Below are 19827 nucleotides of genomic sequence, written 5' to 3' on the forward strand. Positions count from 1 at the left end.
AAATGTTCCATGCTCCTGGATTGGAAGAATAAATATTGTGAAAATGTCTATGCTACCTAAAGCAATCTACACATTTAATGCAATTCCTATCAAAGTACCATCCATCTTTTTCAAAGAAATGGAACAAATAATTCTAAAATTTATATGGAACCAGAAAAGACCTCGAATAGCCAAAGGGATATTGAAAAAGAAAGCCAACGTTGGTGGCATCACAATTCCGGACTTCAAGCTCTATTACAAAGCTGTCATCATCAAGACAGCATGGTACTGGCACAAAAACAAACACATAGATCAATGGAACAGAATAGAGAGCCCAGAAATAGACCCTCAAATCTATGGTCAACTAATCTTCGACAAAGCAGGAAAGAATGTCCAATGGAAAAAAGACAGCCTTTTCAATAAATGGTGCTGGGAAAATTGGACAGCCACATGCAGAAAAATGAAATTGGACCATTTCCTTACACCACACACAAAAATAGACTCAAAATGGATGAAGGACCTCAATGTACGAAAGGAATCCATCAAAATCCTTGAGGAGAACACGGGCAGCAACCTCTTCGACCTCTGCCGCAGCAACATCTTCCTAGGAACAACGCAAAAGGCAAGGGAAGCAAGGGAAAAAATGAACTACTGGGATTTCATCAAGATCAAAAGCTTTTGCACAGCAAAGGAAACAGTTAACAAAATCAAAAGACAACTGACAGAATGGGAGAAGATATTTGCAAACGACATATCAGATAAAGGACTAGTGTCCAGAATCTATAAAGAGCTTAGCAAACTCAACACCCAAAGAACAAATAATCCAATCAAGAAATGGGCAGAAGACATGAACAGACATTTCTGCAAAGAAGACATCCAGATGGCCAACAGACACATGAAAAAGTGCTCCATATCACTCGGCATCAGGGAAATACAAATCAAAACCACAATGAGATATCACCTCACACTAGTCAGAATGGCTAAAATCAACAAGTCAGGAAATGACAGATGCTGGCGAGGATGCGGAGAAAGGGGAACCCTCCTACACTGTTGGTGGGAATGCAAGCTGGTGCAGCCACTCTGGAAAACAGCATGGAGGTTCCTCAAAATGTTGAAAATAGAAATGCCCTATGACCCAGCAATTGCACTATTGGGTATTTACCCTAAAGATACAAATGTAGTGATCCAAAGGGACACATGCACCCGAATGTTTATAGCAGCAATGTCCACAATAGCCAAACTATGGAAAGAACCTAGATGTCCATCAACAGATGAATGGATCAAGAAGATGTGGTATATATACACAATGGAATACTATGCAGCCATCAAAAGAAATGAAATCTTGCCATTTGCAACAACATGGATGGAACTAGAGCGTATCATGCTTAGCGAAATAAGTCAAGCAGAGAAAGACAACTATCATATGATCTCCCTGATATGAGGAAGTGGTGATGCAACATGGAGGCTTAAGTGGGTAGAAGAATAAATGAAACAAGATGGGATTGGGAGGGAGACAAACCATAAGTGACTCTTAATCTCACAAAACAAACTGAGGGTTGCCGGGGGGAGGGGGTTTGGGAGAAGGGGGTGGGATTATGGACATTGGGGAGGGTATGTGATTTGGTGAGTGCTGTGAAGTGTGTAAACCTGGTGATTCACAGACCTGTACCCCTGGGGATAAAAATATATGTTTATAAAAAATAAAAAATTTAAAATAAATAAATAAATAAATAAAAAACAAAAAATGTACAAAAAAAAAATGGTTAAGTCAACTTTGACTGCTACTCTCTTCATAATCCTTGTGTTTACATAAATTGTTTCTTATCATAGAAAATAACCCTTTTTGAAAATTACTCATTCATTTAGCTAACAAATATTGACTGAGAGCCTACTACATAAGCGTACTGTGCATTGCCATGACTATGAATTAAGATAGACATGATCATGTATATCTCCACAAACCAATAGTGTTTTTCCTCTCCATTTACTATAATAGAACTATAACTTCCCAGAGGTACAAAGGGAGCTGAATGAAAGAAAATCAGATATTGTGATTTTTCAGCATAGACAAATACCTTACCATCAAGATATGGTCTAACAAAAATAACAGTGAATAACAAAATCAAATTTGATTATAAGAAAGCTTTCTCAATTTTTTTCAAATTGGTTATATTATCAGTAAGATGTGTCTTCTGAAGCAATTAGCAGTGCTTCTTGACTTTGAATTTGGGATATTCTGTGTTTCAAAAGTACAGTATTAACACATGACTATTTTATTGACTTGTGTAAGAGAAATGTCACTGAACATATATTATCCATCTTAGTTGCACACACACACACAAAGAGATCTTGGCAAGTACTGATACAACTGTGTAGGAGGGAGATTAATGCAGAGCAAATTGGAGAGTAATTAATCAAGCTGCATAAGAAAGTGAAGAGAAGAAACAAAGATGCAAGGTTTGACAGGAAAATTCTAAGCTCTTTGTATTTGGCACCAGTCAAAAAAAAAAAAAAAAAAAAGAGGCATAATAGGGCTGAAAAGTTCATGAATATGCTCCAATTAATCTGTATGTGCACTGAAATGCTTTTTAGTTTGGTTCATTTAAATCTGAAATTCCCTTCCCCATTGATGTCAGCTAGTTAGCCAAGATGGTGCATTACTGTTATGATCACTGCAGCGCACATAATTTAGATTTATCTCTTTGGGGACTCGGCTCCACCCCCTGCTAGCTAATATGCTCACCATGTTTAATGATGCAAAAAATTTCCCTGAGTACAGGTTATTTATCTTTATCAGGGGCTGCGTTTGGCTGGCTGTCTGTTATCAGCCAGAATATTTGTTCCTAAATGGTCGGTTCTCATCCATATTCCAGGGCAATGCTGAGGCCCATATTATCACTCAGATTTGCAATAAAAGTATTTTAGTTCTTCAGATACACCTTAGTAATACTGATTTATGAGTTTGAAACAGCTGAAATTATGATTCAGTCTATGAACCCTGAAATCATTGTCCTGAAATACAAAATCAATCTAAAATCTGAGAAAGGATTTTCTTTGGGGAGCTTGGGGAATATGCAACAAACAACACAGGAATACAAATATGTGATAAGGAAAACAGTTATAAATAGTGATGATGTTGCCAAAAGAAAAACTGAGGGATGGACAATCAGGTCCAAAGAAATAGAAGAGTTAATAACCAGTGACCATCATCACCATCCCTCTAAATTTAAATGAGGAAAATGAAATCAAGGGTACTTGACAAGATAATGAACAAACATAGGCAGCTGTCACCCTCCCTTGTACCCAAACATAAAGATGCACAAAGTCAAGGGGGATAATGGTAGTTCTGAGAATACAATATTTTTAAATGGCAGGAAAACTCTAGGAAGATAGAAGATTTTGAAGTACAAGAGTATTAGAAGGCTTTGCGGAATGTTTGTAAGGGGTAGTTTTTTAGTTGAATTCTTTTTTCTTTACAGATTTCTTGAGTGGATCAGTGTCCACCATCTCCCATGCAAAGCAGAAACAAAGCAACGTCAGCAGTCTTGCTCAGGCTAGATGGTATAGCAATATCAGGGTGGGACTCTGGTTGGCCAAATATCTAAAATATATATAAAGAGATGCTCCGTGTAGGAGTCAGATAACATTTACAGAAAGAAGGAAGACATTCAGCCTTCACCCCCTTTTATTTACTGTCAAGACGTATAAGCCATGCAGGTAAATAACTGTGTCCCTATGAATGTTTAAGGAAATTCCCTGAGGCCCAGAGAGGTCTACTGGGGTGTGGCAAATGGAGGATGATCTAGACCTACTTTAAAAGCAGTGGCTCTTTGTCCAAGGCAGGTCCCACCTACCCCTTATTATTAGACTCACAAGGAAAAGAGCATGAAAAGGTTTGGTCTTTAACATACCTTATTCCTATCTGTAAAAGAAAATACATATAGTCAGCCAAAGTTACTACTCATTTCTAGAGACAATGAACTTTTGAAGAAAATAATAACCACTGAAGTAGCCCAGTCACTGTCTCTCTCACACACACACACACACACACACACACGTAACTGACAAGCTGTATTAGATTAAACTGAATTAATAATCTAAAATAAAAAGGAATGCCAAATTAATAGATGTTTTTAAAAAGGTAAGGGATAATAGAAATTATATGAAGAATGAAAAGCAATTATAAAGAAAAGCCAATAGGAAACACTAGAAGTGAAAATCAAAACAACTGATAGAACTTACTAAGTATTTGAAGAGCAGAAAAGTTATACTCAAAGAATGAAGAGTTAGCAATAAGGTCAAACAACACTCAAAGAAGCCATCAGAAAGGAAGTAAAAATAAAAAGTAAAAAAGTTGAGATGTATAAAAGATAGAGGAGAAATACACACACACACACACACACACACACACACACACACATACATGTATACATACAACAGCAGTGTTCTAAAGAAAGGAACTATGTGGGGGCACCTGGGTGGCACAGTGGGCTAAGCTTCTGCCTTCAGCTCAGGTCTTGATCTCAGGGTCCTGAGATCGAGCCCCGCATCGGGCTCTCTGTTCAGCAGGAAGCCTGCTTCCCCACCTCTCTCTCTGCCTGCCTCTCTGCCTACTTGTGATCTCACTCTCTCTGTCATATAAATAAATAAAAGAATAAATAAAGAATAAATAAATAATTTCTTTATTTAAAAAAAAAAGAAAAGAACTATGTGGAAGTAAGGAAATATTTGAAGAAATAACAACTGGCAGTTCTCCATAATTAAAGGAAAATGAAGATCTCAAATGAAATGACTCATGGTAGCAATAAAAATAGATAAAGTGAAGAAATATTCTGACCACAATACAGTAAAATTTAACAATTTCAAAGATGGTAAAAAAAAAAATTAAAAAGCTTCCAGAAAGAGCAGAAGACCTTAAAAGAATCCGATTTTTTTTTTTTTACTTCTAACAGGAATACTCAATGTAAAAAATAATTAAATAATGTTTTCACAATTAAAGGATCAGAACTTTTAACCTAATATTTAATGCTTTGTTAAGCTCTTATTTAAAATTGAGTATTAAAGATATTTTCAGCAATAGAAAGCCTCAGAACATTTGCCCTTAAATGTCCTTAAAATTTTTCATGATTGAAGTGCTTGGTCAAAAATGAAATAAATGCAAGAATAGCACAAGAAATGTAGGAGGTAAGGATGAGTAGATAACACAGCAATTTTTCTTACTATTTCAATAAGGATAAAACCTCCCTCCAAAGGAATTGAAATGCTAATGAAAGATCTTCAAAATCTCCAGGCTTAGATGGCCTTACCAGACAGTTCTTTCATACTCTCTAATAATTGCTGTGTTATACTAGTTATTCCAGACGAAAGACAGACAGCTTTGAAAAAGTTAATATAAGCTTAATTTCAAAATTGAGTAGACAATAAAATAAAAGAAAATAATAGTCTTATTTATCTTATGAGCATAGAAAGAGAAACTGAATTGAATATTAGCTAACTTAGTCAAAAATATGTATTAAAACTATACATCATGGTCAGTTATGGCTTATTCTAAGACTTCAAGGATGGTTTGATATCAACAAACATAAAAATACAATTTCTCACATGAACAAACTAAAAGATGAAAAAATTCGCATGATTATGTCACTAAATTAAGAATAAGTACCAAACTATATCAAAACATATCTATATTAGGAATAGAAAGAAGTTCATTTAACTTGAAAAAGAAAACTGCCTGCTAAAACTTATAATAAAAATTATATAAGAAAAATTTTAATTTCCCTTTTTACATTAAAACAAGATAAGTATTTTAAATATCAGTTTTTTTCAATCCTCAAATGTGGTCAAAGAGACACAATTATTATTTTTGGTAATTTTATCATCTACTTATAAGAAGTTTATAGAAGCAATAGTTGCCAGATAAAATTCAGTAAAATGCAATTATCATTCCTCTATATCAATAATAACCAAATAGAAAAATTAAACATCATTCACAATGTAAAGAAAAACTATTAAATATCTAGGCATTATCCTAAGGAAAATGTCCATGACCTTTAGAATGAAACTTTTAAAACTTATAAGACCCAAAGAAAAATAGAAATCTTACATTCATGAGTGGAATGAAAATTCTACCTGAATTAACCTATGAATATAATACTAATTAAACAGCACAGGGAATTTCTAAGAAAACAAATAATAAAATAGATTATTAAAAATAGATTATTGGGGGAGCGTGGTGGCTCAGTGAGTTAAAGCCTCTGCCTTCGGCTCAGATCATGATCTCAGGGTCCTGGGACTGAGCCCCACATTGGGCTCTCTGCTCAGCAGGAAGCCTGTTTCCTCCGTTCTCTCTCTCTCTCTCTCTCTCTCTCTCTCTCTGCCGGTCTCTCTGCCTACTTGTGATCTGTCTGTCAAATAAATAAATAAAATCTTTTTAAAAAATAGATTATTGGGATGCCTGTGTGTCTCAGTCATTAAGCATCTGCCCTCGGCTCAGGTCATGATCCCAGGGTCCCAGGATTGAGCCCTCTGTTGGGCTCCCTTCTCAGTGAGAAGCCTGCTTCTCCCTCTCACAATTCCCTGCTTGTAGTCCCTCTCTCTCTGTCTCTCTGTCTGTCAAATAAATAAATAAATTTGTTTTAAAAATCTATATACAAAACAAACTGAGGGTTGCCGGGGGGAGGGGGTTGGGGAGAAGGGGGTGGGATTATGGACATTGGGGAGGGTATGTGATTTGGTGAGTGCTGTGAAGTGTGTAAACCTGGTGATTCACAGACCTGGGGATAAAAATATATGTTTATAAAAAATATATGTTTATAAAAAATAAAAAATTAAAAAAAAAAAAAATCTATATGGAAAAATAAAGATTCATGAATTGCCGAGTCAGTTCTGAAAAAATAAGAGAAAAGATGAAGAGCTCATCTACAAAAAATCAAGAATTTCTGCAGAATTCTAGGAATAGTTTTTTAAAATAATAACAATGTAATACTAATGCAAATTCACACAAAGAGAAGAAACTGAACACACTAGAAAGTTTGAAAACAAATCCATCTAAGTAAGGAAACTAAAAGGTAGTACTACAAATCAGGATGAGATTTAGTAGTTAGCAGTGAAAAAAACCTGACTCAATATGGAGAAAAATAAGATGGACTCTTCTCTCACTTCACATATAATGGAACACCTGATAGATTAAATAAATAAATAAAGGTGAAGAAGTCAGAAGTTTTTTTCAGCTAGATGCAGATGTGTGACCTAGTCCCTAGGAAGGAGCTGCGCATGCATAAGACTATGATTCAGAGGAGAGTGAAATGAAGAAAAGGGCATTCAGAATAGTCCTTATAAGGATGGTAGAATGTCATAGAGACACATGCAAATTTCAGAAGCCATATTGACAGAGACCCAAAAGACAGCAGCGTATCATTCCCTCAACAGTAAGCTGTGCTACCCATGTAAGTTGTCAGGGTAATGCTTTTACAAGACAAAAAATGCCAATGATTACCAGCAAACCACCAGAAGCTAGGATTGAGACATAGAACAGAGCTTTCATCACAGGCTTCAGGAGGAACCAACCTTGTCAACAACTTGATCTTGGACTTCTAGCTTCCGGAACTGTGAGAGAATAAATTTATTTTGTTTATACCACCGAGTTTATGGTATTCTGTTACAGGAGCCCCGGCAGAGAAATACAGAAAGAGGCTAAAACTCACCTCAACCATGCTGTACTTTCACCACCCTGCAAGTGGCACTTCCCTACTCTATGGTGCTAGTAGGTCACTCCCACCCCCTTCATTATTTAATACATGGAAAAGCCAGTTGGTTTAAATCTCTCTGAACAAGATCCTGTCAACCTTCCCTATTTCCACCCAACTCCAAAGTGCATTATTGCAGAATTCTTAGAAATTCCTGGGACATTCATGCCTTTATAGCCAAAGTTCAGTGTTTACAAAAAAGTATGATCATTAGGTGTCTTTCAGGAGGAGTAAAGGGGATGATAATATTGGTACATCATGGGAATGATGAAGGACCAATCTGTAATGCCTTTGAGCATTTTTGTCTATTTATCAAAATGCCCTATTGGTATAACTGGGCTAAGGAGTCTGGGTAATTTCAGCAAAATCTTGGAATAGTTTTATAGCCTTTTTGGATTTTTTTAATTTTTGTTAATTACTCAGACTTCTAATTTCTTAGACAAATTTTTGTCATTTATGCCTTTTCAAATTTTTTGGCAACATTTTAGTAATATTAAAATTTTGTTTCTGTGGGAGCCTGGGTGGCTCAGTGGGTTAAAGCCTCTGCCTTCAGCTCAGGTCATGGTCTCAGTGTCCTGGGATCAAGCCCCACATCAGGCTCTCTGCTCGCTGGGGAGTCTGCTTCCTCCTCTCTTTCCCCCTCCCTCTCTGCCTACTTGTGATCTCTCTCTCTCTGTCAAATAAATAAATAGATTTGAAAAAATTTTTTTGCTTCAGTCATTAAATGTTCAGAAACGAATTGGTCACAAATGAACGTTTTCAATCACTAAGTAAACATTTTTAATATAAGCTAACTTTCCTTCGCCCATATTTATCAGTTTTAGTAATGTTACATATTAAGATTTATTTTTCAGCCAAGCATTACTTCTTCAACTGTTTAGCCACACTTCCACATCTCCTTTAAATTTTAGCAGCTATCAAAATGCTTTCTTCATTTAAAAACATACCAGGAGAAAAAAAGAGAAATACCAGGAGGATGAAGAAATAGTTAAGTTTATTGGTGAAGACAGCATTAAGCTTTTAAATGTTATTTGAACATTGGAATGTGAACAAATAGCGAGCCATAATTGTCAAGATCATCTTTGTTAATCACAGGCATTATTCTAACATTCACCCTAAACATCCAATTCAGAATTGGAAGTGCTTTCTGCTTATTTCAACTAACCACTTTACAAAGGTCAAGCGTGGTTCAGTGGCTGATTATCGTCAATGTAAAAACAATAATGGAAAGATTCTTGCTGTTTGATCTGTGACTGAGTAAGCTAAAGATCACTACCAACCAAGTTTTTCTGTTACCAAATAATGATTAGAAATACTTGTTTTTATCTTACCCTCACTTATGCAATTTAGTAAGCTAATAAACTACTTCCAAAGGTATTGGCACCTGGATGTAGGGCTGAGCCATGGAAGTGCAAAATAAGGAATGAATATGTGCCATATTCAGTTTGAATACACCAGTTTTTCAATCAGCCTAAATGGTTCTGGGTGAAACCTAAGTAATAGTTTCCCCAAGTTTGACAAGCCTAATACGACAAAATGAAAACGGAAAGTCAGTATAAAATTCTGTGCCTCTTAGTTAAGTGAATGACATGCAAATTATAACTAAACCCTGGATATCCTGAATCTATTATTATATAGTCAAAATTTCAGGCATAATAGTCTTGTGGGCCTGGAAGTAGAACAAGGATTCAATGATTCAGTGAGCCTGAAGATAAAAAGATAATCACCTTAAAGTGACTCTTGGATGCTTCCCTGGGAAATGAACAACTGGAGCATCATCTACAATGATTAGAAAAGTTAAAAGAGAGGAACACTTGAAAGACAACGACGTTATTCGAGTTTCTGGCCCCTTAAGAAATTTGTAATGTGCTCAGGTGGACACAATCATTAGTAAAATATGGACTTAGATCAACAAGAAAATTTAGAAATCTGAAATTAAAAATGGCCATTTTCCGTACACAGATACTAGAGGAAAATAAGAACACTTCAAAGATCACTTCTTTTAATCATTTCTTTTAATATGTAAGAGATGTCAGTGATGATGATGGGACGATGACTGTCACCTTAGGCTACCATTAAGTACCCCCAAAGAATGTCATCCAAGTCTGGCAACACTAGCAAATGAGAACTCTCTCATAACACTTACTTGAAAAGGAACTTCTATCTATATGGGGAAAAATAATATACAGTAGCATTTTCAAAATGTGCAGAGGTGGAAAAATAAAAAGTTCAGCTAAAATGTTTAGACCATTGTGGGAATAGGCTCACTTTAATATGCTTTTCAATTCTGAACACATTGGCAGTGCTCAAAACACATTACAAAAGTAATAACATGATAATGGAGTTGGGAATCCTGTAAAGGTTACATAGAATTCAATTTATAAATCAAAATGCCTAAAAATCAAACTTGGGCCAACTGCCTAAGCTCTTGAATTTTCACTACATTGAATAAGACAAGGATCTTATAACCATGAACATGAACTGACCAATATGCACAGGGCCTAATTTCAAACTATCTAGACTCCCTTCGTTATTGTCATTTCTTAAAATAAATAAATAAATAAATAAATAAATAATCCTGTAATATTTATTGAAATCTAAGCTTGGAAGGTAGAGAATCTGAGTAGATTAATAATAATCAAAGTATTTCTGAATGTGGGGATCCAGAAAACAGGATTGCTTATATAGAGAAGGATGACCCTTGTCAAAGTATGTAATCCCAATATAATTATTAGCAGTGCCATTAAACAAAAACAAAAATAAACTAAGAAAAATCCCTGAACATTTTAGTTTTAAATGTCGAATTATATTTAGTTTTAAAAGTCGAATTATTTTAATTAATTTAATTCATTTTAAATCTCTCAAATACTAGTCCTGTGGAGAGAGATTTGTTGCCTTTAACAGCATACAGCTTAGGAGGTTTTAAGGGCCAAATCTGGGTGTTGAGGCTGGTACTTGAAGAAACAACGTGTAATACAAGGAATCTGAAGTGAAATATTCTCCAAGTGAAATGAAAAGGGGAGCTGAAAATAACATTTCTTTCTTTTTTTTCTTTTTTAAAGATTTTATTTATTTATTTGACAGAGGGAGAGAGATTACAAGTAGGCAGAGAGGCAGGCAGAGAGAGAGGAGGAAGCAAGCTCCCTGCCAAGCAGAAAGCCCGACGTGGAGCTCGATCCAAGGACTCTGGGATCATGACCCGAGCTGAAGGCAGAGGCTTAACCCACTGTGCCACCCAGGCACCCCAAAAATAACCTTTCTAAATAAGGACAGGGAAAATATTGGTCTCACTCCAAGAAAGGACTGTTCCACTTTGTGAATAAGAGCTCTTTTTTCTCCCTCATTCAATGGATAGAAAGACAGAGAAACTGAGGCAAAGGAGAAAGGAAGGTTAGTCCCCTACAGTCTGCTGGGGAATAAGAAGAGGAAAAGGTATACAAATTTAAGCTTTAGGACAAGTTGCTAGAAAAACTTAACCTAGATTTTTGTAGTTACCCTGGGATATAGGAACTCAAAGTTAAAGATTTCTCAAATAGAAGGAAATTCAAGGAGAGATATAAACAGTGTTTCTGAAATGTGTTCAGTTTTTAGAGTACTTGTTCATGGCAGAAAATCATCCATCCATTTAATCTAATTATGTTCAATTAAGGCACTTTTATTGCCATATTTATAATATGTGAGTAATCAAGAATAAATATTACAAGCACCATTGTCAATAGAAATAAAATGTTAAACTAAAATGCATGGCTATTTCATAATTCTATTGCATTCATTTAATAAGAGCTTGTAAATTATGTTGTTTCCTAGGACGACAACGAGATGAATGGAAGCAGTTATCAAAGTTTAAGAAAAGATGTACGTATTTCCAGCACACATACCAGGTACTATACTCAGCACTTGGCACCTAGTAACTCATTTAATCCTCTCAATAAGTCTAGGGGATAGATCTTAGAATTATCCTCATTTTATAGATGAGGTAACAAAGGAAAGAAATATAAATTCAAAAAGTTATATTCATTTAAAGTAATGTTTTCAGAAAAATAAGAAAGATGACTATCATTTAGTTAAGCAATAAAACATCTATAATTGAGTTTGTGGAATAAGAATGTATAATTTAAGAATTACTGGTATAAACAATAATGATCATGTTTACACAGAAAGCTATCAAATAGGTAATTTAAAATTTAATTTTTTTTATTTTGAAAGTTCTGCTCTTTATTTGAAAGGAGAGCTTCAACTTTTACATTTAAAAAAGACACTAACCGCTAAAGCCATTGTTTTTTATCTCAGTCTTAGGCTTTGTCATTCAATGAGGATTCACTCCCTTCCTCATGGCTCACCTTGTCTTTAGTGAAGCCAAAGTATCTCAGAAAAAATAAATAGTCTTTAGAATATGTGTCAGACTTAAAAGTTTCAAAATATTATAACAAGTCAGATTTTAAAATACATTTATTCTCGAGAGAGCTCAGATAGGTAAATTTCATGTTCATGGGATGCTAATAGGATATATAGCAAAGTCCATGGAAAATAGCAAGTCAAGACATTTTGAAAGTAAAATGCAGAGAGAAAAGGTTGTCCAGGATATCCAGATTATATCTGGCATAGTGCTTTGTACATTTGAATCACTTAAATATTTATTGCAATAAATACATGCATGAATAAAGGAGAATGGGAATCAAGTCCCATTTTCTAGGAAAGAAAAGTACAAGTAAAAGTCACTCTCAGAAACTACTCTTCCTCACCAAAATAACTTTATAATGTCTGGAGAGCAGGATGCTTAATGTCAACAACAACCAAAATCACAACAAAAATTATTAAAAAACCTGCTCCTCTGGGAACCAGACTCAGATAGTGCATGTAGAAAGAATGATGGAGAGTTCTAGTTGATGCTCTTGGAGGTATGTACATCTAGTACAGAAGACAAATTGTTTCAATTATGGTCAAACTGGTTCTGATTATTTTTCTAGGATTAAATAAGAAAATCACCTCTTTTCATTACAAGCTTATGCACCATCCTGTAAATAATATTTCTGAGATGTTTTGTAAACTAGGATGCTAACCTAATCAAAGAGCAGGAGCTTTCACCCTAAAAGTACATTTTAACAGAAACTAAAGAAGTGTTATGACAACCCATTCAATTCTCCAAAGAAATAATCATGGATACTTTTGGAAATTTTTCATCTTTATATGACTTATCCTGGGCATGTACAATTATAGTAGATATTTTTATGATATCATGATTTTGGAAGAACACTGTGTATGAATAAATGGATGGTGAAAAATGAAGATTATGCCATTTACCTGTCTTCTTACATATTTTGTATGCTTCAAATGTTCTTTATTGACTATATTTAAATTTTACAACAAAACACGAATATATAAAGTGGATATATACCTAGATAGATACATTGATAGATCTCAGAAGGAAAGAAATCTTTAATGGCTGGCATCTCTCCCAGAAGAGATTTTAGCTTCTCTACACAGCACTATCAGTATAAATCTTTCCACCATGTACTCACAATTTGTGTATATTTCTTATTTAAATTGTTATATGTGGACTACTCCTATTATAAATATTATAAAACTGACTTTCCACATAAATTAGAAAAAATGGCACAAAAATAAATATTAATGGATGTTCAAATGCCTTCCTCCTTCACTCCAAAGCATTTATTATCTTGCCCACCACAGGGTGACATGTATTACACTGTAAGTTCCCCTGCATAGACTGCAAAGTCAAAAAAAGAAGCAAAAGCAAGAAAGATTATAAAAGAAAGAATATGATACTGCAATCTTGAAATTTTCAACACAAAATTCATAATAATTGGAATGTAAGCTAGACTAGAAAGAGAGAGAGAGAGACTAATACATATATACATACATATATGAAGTATATAAATTAAATAGCATATATAGATTTTAAAGATTTTATTTACTTATTTTATCTGAGAGAGAGAGAGAGAGAGAGCAGGGAGAGGGGTTGGGGGAGAGAGTGAAAATCTCAAGCAGATTCTGGGCTGAGCACAGAGCTTGACACAGGGCTTGATCTCACAACCCTGACAGCATGACCTGAGGCAAAACTGAGTCAGTTGCTTATCCAACTGAGCCACCCAGGAATATATATATACGTATATACATACATATATATACACATATATATGCTTTAGAACTGACATAGATTTTTAAAAATTTGAAAATATTGCCCTAATCTGAAAATATGTCATTAAGTTTGAAGAAAAGAAACTGAGATGGCATTAGCTTTATTGAAATATGAGGTATAGTATTTTTTTTTTCCCACAAACTCAAGTGCATGCCCACTGACTGGATTTTTAAATCTATGCCATTTGCTCTTTTAACTTTATTCTTGCCATTTTATATTTCTCCAGTCTCTGTTTTTACTTGCCTCCTTTAATCTTTTATTTTGAAGCTTTTGATTGAGATGTCAACAATTATAACTCATGAAGAGAACTTGGAGATCCTCTGTCACACCCCATACCTAGGGAAGTTAAGTTGCTTAAGGTCAGATAGCTAACTAATAGCAATTATGGGATTAAAACTCAGGTTTTTTGGCTGTAAACACCTTTAGAATACTACAAGATTAAGTTTCCTCATGTTATTTTGAGTTCTTCTAGAATACACACACATACATACAAATGTATGATATTAACTCAGTGATTGAAAGTGGTCTCTGAAGATATTATTTCACAAGCACTGTTATGTTTTGGTTTATGTAAAGCCAGAATTTTTTTTTATTAAAGCCAATGTTTTTTATATTTTCTAAGATTTTATTTGTTCATCTGTCAGAGAGAGAGAGAGAAAGAGAGAGACTGAGGACAAACAGAGGGAGCAGCAGGCAGAGGGAGAAGCAGGCTCCCTGCTGAGCAAGGATTCCCAATGTGGAATCTCAGGGCCCTGGAATCATGACCTGAGGTGGAATCATGACCTGTCCATAAAGCTGGTGATTTTTTGAAATAATTCTTAATACCAAGTTTCCTGGGGCTAATTTTTCCTTTGTACTCTGAAACTGTACTGTGGAACATTTTGAAGGGTCACATTTTGGTAAACTCTTCACTCTGCTTTCTTCCTACTATGACTATTTCTGTTTTATTTCATTTAAAGATAGAAGTTATACTCTGAGAGGTCATGCATATACCCACCCCAAAACAAGGTTTAAATCTGTAGTCTTTAGTCAGGGTCAAAGCATAAAGCTTTAAAGTAATAGAAATTTTATTAAATGGTGACTAATTCAAAAATACTTATTTTAAGTCAGGAAGTGTTTTAGAGATAGAATATTAATTACCATTAGTGTCATGCATTTAAATGCTTTTATCTGAGTTAAAATTTCACTAACCATAGCTTTATTGATTTTGTGACTACGAGATTGGAGTTAAAACCAATTGTTTCACAAGCATAAAGGAAAGTTCAATGGGGGTGTTTAATAGGAATATACTGCAAACACAAGACAATTCTGTTACAAATATTTTTAAATTAACACATAATGTATTATTTGTTTCAGGGGGTACAGGTCTGTGATTCATCAGTCTTACACAATTCACGGAGCTCACATAGCACATATCCTCCCCAAAGTCCATCACCCAGCCATACCATTCCTCCCACCCACCTCCACTCCAACAATCCTCAGTTTGTTTCCTGAGATTGAGACTCTTATAGTTTGTCTCCATCTCTGATTTTGTCTTGTTTCATTTTTCCCTCCCTTCCCCTATGATCCTCTGTCTTGTCTCTCAAATTCCTCACATCAGTGAGATTATATGATAATTGTCTTTCTCTGATGGCTTATTTCACTTAGCATAATACACTCTAATTCTATCCATGTCATTGCAAATGGAAAGATTTTTGGTTGTTTGCTTGTTTGTTTGTTGTAGATGGCTACAAAATATTCCTATGTAAGTGTGTGTGTGTGTGTGTGTGTGTGTGAGAGAGAGAGAGAGAGAGTATGTTTGTGTGTGTGTACCACAACTTCTTTATCCATTCATCTGTTCATGGACATCTGGGCTCTTTTCATAATTTGGCTATTGTGGACATTTTTGCTATAAATATTTGGGTGCACATGCCCCTTCAGATCACTTTATTTGTATCTTTGGGATAAATGCTCAGTAGTGCAATTGCTGGGTTGTAGGGTAGCACTATCTTTAACTTTTAGAGGAACTTCCATACTGTTTTCCAGAGTGGCTGTACCAGCCTGCATTCCTATCAGTGGTGTAGGAGGGTTCCCCTTTCCCTGTATCCTCATTAACATCTGTAATTTCCTGACTCGTTAATTTTAACCATTCTGACTGGTGTGAGTTGGTACCTTATTGTGGTTTTGATTTGTATTTTCCTGATGCCAAGTGATGTTGAGCACTTTTTCCTGTGTCTGTCGGCCTTTGGATGTCTTCTTTGTAGAAATATCTGTTCATGTCTTCTGCCCATTTTTTTGACTGGATTATATTTTCTTTGGGTGTTGAGTTTGATAAGTTCTTTAGAGATTTTGGATATTAGCCCTTTATCTGATATGCCATTTGCGAATATCTTCTCTCATTCTGTCAGTTGTCTTCTGGTTTTGTTGACTATTTCCTTTGCTCTGCAAAAGCTTTTGATCTTGCTGAAGTCCCAATAGTTCATTTTTTCCCTCAGTTCCCTTGCCTTTGGTGATTTTCTAGGAAGAAGTTGCTGTGGCTGAGGTCAAAGAGGTTGCTACCTGTGTTCTCCTCAAGGATTTTGATGGATTCCTGTCTCACATTGAGGTCTTTAATCTATTTTGAGTCTACTTTTGTGTGTGGTGTAAGAAAATGGTCCAGTTTCATTCTTCTGCATGTGGCTGTCCAATTTTCACAACGCCATTTGTTAAAGAGACTTTCTTTTTTCCATTGAACATTCTTTCCTGCTTTGTCAAAGATTAGTTGACCATAGAGTTGAGGGTCCATTTCTGGGCACTCTATTCTGTTCCATTGATCTATGTGTCTATTTTTGCGCCAGTACCCTACTGTCTTGATGATGACAGCTTTGTAAATTGCTCTAGGTAGCATAGACATTTTCACAATATTTGTTCTTCCAATCCATGAACATGGAACATTTTTTCCATTTCTTTATGTCCTATGCAATTTTTTTCATGAGTTCTTTATAGTTTTCTGAGTAGAGATTCCTTGCCTCTTTGGTTAGATTTATCCCTAGGTATCTTATGGGTTTTGGTGCAATTGTAATGGGACCAAATCTTTATTTTCTCTCTCTCCTATCTTGCTGTTAGTGTAGAAATGCAACTGATTTCTTTGCACTAACTTTATAGCCTGACACTACTGAATCCCTGTATGAGTTCTAGCAGTTTTGGAGTGGAGTCTTTTGGGTTTTCCACATAAAGTATCATACCATCTGCAAAGAGTGAGAGTTTGACTTCTTTGCCATTTTGGATGCCTTTTATTTCTTTTTGTTCCTAACTGCTGAGACTAGGACATCTAGTACTATGTTGAATAGTGGTAATAGTGGATAGCCCTGCCATGTTCCTGACCTTTGGGGAAGAACTCCCAGTTTTTCTCCATTGAGAATGATAGTTGCTGTGAGTTTTTCATAGATGGCCTTTATAATATTGAGGTATGTACCCTCTATCCCTATACTGTGAAGAGTTTTGATCAAGAAAGGATGCTGTACTTTGTCAAATGCTTTTTTAGCATCTATTGAGAGTATCATATGTTTCTTGTTCTTTTCTTTTATTAATGTATTGCATCACATTGATTTGTGGATGTTGAACCAAACTTGTGCCCAGGAATAAATCGCACTTGGTCATGGTGAATAACCTTTTAATGCACTGTTGGATCCTTTTGGCTAGTATTTTGGTGAGAATTTTTGAATCTGTGTTCATCAAGGATGTTGGTCTGTAATTTTCCTTTTTGGTGGGGTCTTTGTCTGGTTTTGGGATCAAGGTAATGCTGGCCTCATAAAATGAGTTGGAAAGTTTTCCTTCCATTCTATTTTTTGGAACAGTTTCAGGAGAATAGGTATTCATTCTTTAAATGTTTGGTAGAATTCCCCTGAGAAGCCATCTGGCCATGGGCTCTTGGGAGATTTTTGATGACTGCTTCAATCTCCTTACTGGTTATGGGTCATTCAGGTTTCCTATTTCTTCCTGGTTCAGTTTTGTAGTTTATACATCTCCAGGAATGCATCCATTTCTTCCAGATTGTCAAATTTGCTGACATATAGTTGCTCATAATGTGTTCTTTTAACAGTTTGTATTTCTTTGGTTGGTTGTGATCTCTCCTCTTTCATTCATGATTTTATTTATTTGGGTCAATTCTCTTTTCTTTTTGATAATTCTAGCTGGGGGTTATCAATCTTATTAATTCTTTCAAAGAAAGAGCTCCTACTTTTGTTGATGTGTTCTATTGTTTTTTTGTTTGTTTGTTTGTTTGGTTTGGTTTGGTTTGGTTGGTTTCTATTTCAATGATTTCTGCTCTGATCTTTATTATTTCTCTTTTCCTGCTGGGTTTAGGCTTTCTTTGCTGTTCTTTCTCTAGCTCCTTAGGTGTAGGGTTAAGTTGTGTATTTAAGACCTTTCTTTTTCTTGAGAAAGGCTTGTACTGCTATATACTTTCCTCTTAGGATCGCTTTTGCTGCATCCCAAAGATTTTAAACAGTTGTGTTTTTATTTTTATTTATTTCCTTGAATTTTTTCAATTCTTTAATTTCCTGGTTGACCCATTCATTCTTTAGGAGGATGCTCTTTAGCCTCCAGGAATTTGACTTCTTTCCAACTTTCCTCTTGTGATTGAGTTTGAGTTTCAAAGCATTGTGGTCCAAAAATGTGCAGAGAATGATTCCAATCTTTTGGTACTGGTTGAGGCCTAATTTCTGACCCAGGATGTGATCTATTCTGGAGAATGTTCCATGTGCACTAGAGAAGTTTGTGTATTCTGTTGCTTTAGGATGGAATGTTCTGAATATATCTGGATGTCCATCTGATCCAGTGTGTCATTTAAAGCCATTATTTCCCTGTTGATCTTTTGCTTAGATGACCTGTTCATTTTAGTGAGGGAGGTGTTAAAATCCTTTTCTATTTTTGCATTATTTTTGGTGTGTTTCTTTAATTTTGTTATTAATTGGCTTCTATAATTAGCTGCTCCCATATTAGGGGCATAGATACTTAAAATTGTTAGATCTTCTTGTGGGACAGACAGTTTAAGTATAATATAGTGTCCTTTGTCACCTCTTATTATAGTCTTTGGTTTAAAATCTAATTTGTCTGATATAAGGATTACAACTCAGCTTTCTTTTGATGTCCATTAGCATGGTAAATGTTTTTCCACCCCTTCACTTTAAATCTGGAGGTGTCTTTGGGTCTGAGTCTCTTGCAGACAACATATCGATGGGTCTTGTTTTTTCATCCATTCTGACACCCTGTGTCTTTTGATTGGGGCATTTAACCCATTTATATTCAGGGTAACTATTGAAATATCTGAATTTAGTGCCATGCTATTGCCTGTAAGGTGACTGTTACTGTATGTTATGTCTCTTCTTTTCTGGTCTATGTTTCTTTTAGGCTCTCTCTTTGCTCTAGAGGACGCCTTTCAATATTTCTTGTAGAACTGGTTTGGTGTTTGCAAATTCTTTTAATTTTTGTATGTCCTGGAAGCTTGCTATCTCTCCTCTTTTCAGTGACAGCCTTGCTGGATATAGTATTCTTGGCTGCATATTTTTCTCATTTAGTGCTCTGACTATATCATGTCAGTCCTTTCTGCCCTGCCAGGTCTCTGTGGATAAGTCTGCTACCAATGTAATATTTCTACCATTATAGGTTATAGACTTCTTGTCCTGAGCTGCTTTCAGGATTTTCCCTATGTCTCTGAAACTTGTAAGTTTTACTGTTAGAAGATGGGGCGTTGACCTATTTTACTGATTTTGAGTGAGGTTCTCTGTGCCTCCTGCATTTTGATGCCTGTTTCCTTCCCCAAATTAGGGAAATTATTTGCTATAATTTGCTCCAATACACCTTCTGCCCTCCTCTTTCTTTCTTTTTCTTCTGGGATCCCAATTATTCTAATATTGTTTTGTCTTATGGTATCACTTGTCTCTCAAATTCTCCTCTCATGATCCGTAGTTTTTTTAATCTCTC

This window comes from Mustela lutreola, chromosome 6, assembly GCF_030435805.1.
Source record: "Mustela lutreola isolate mMusLut2 chromosome 6, mMusLut2.pri, whole genome shotgun sequence".
Taxonomy (NCBI): domain Eukaryota; kingdom Metazoa; phylum Chordata; class Mammalia; order Carnivora; family Mustelidae; genus Mustela; species Mustela lutreola.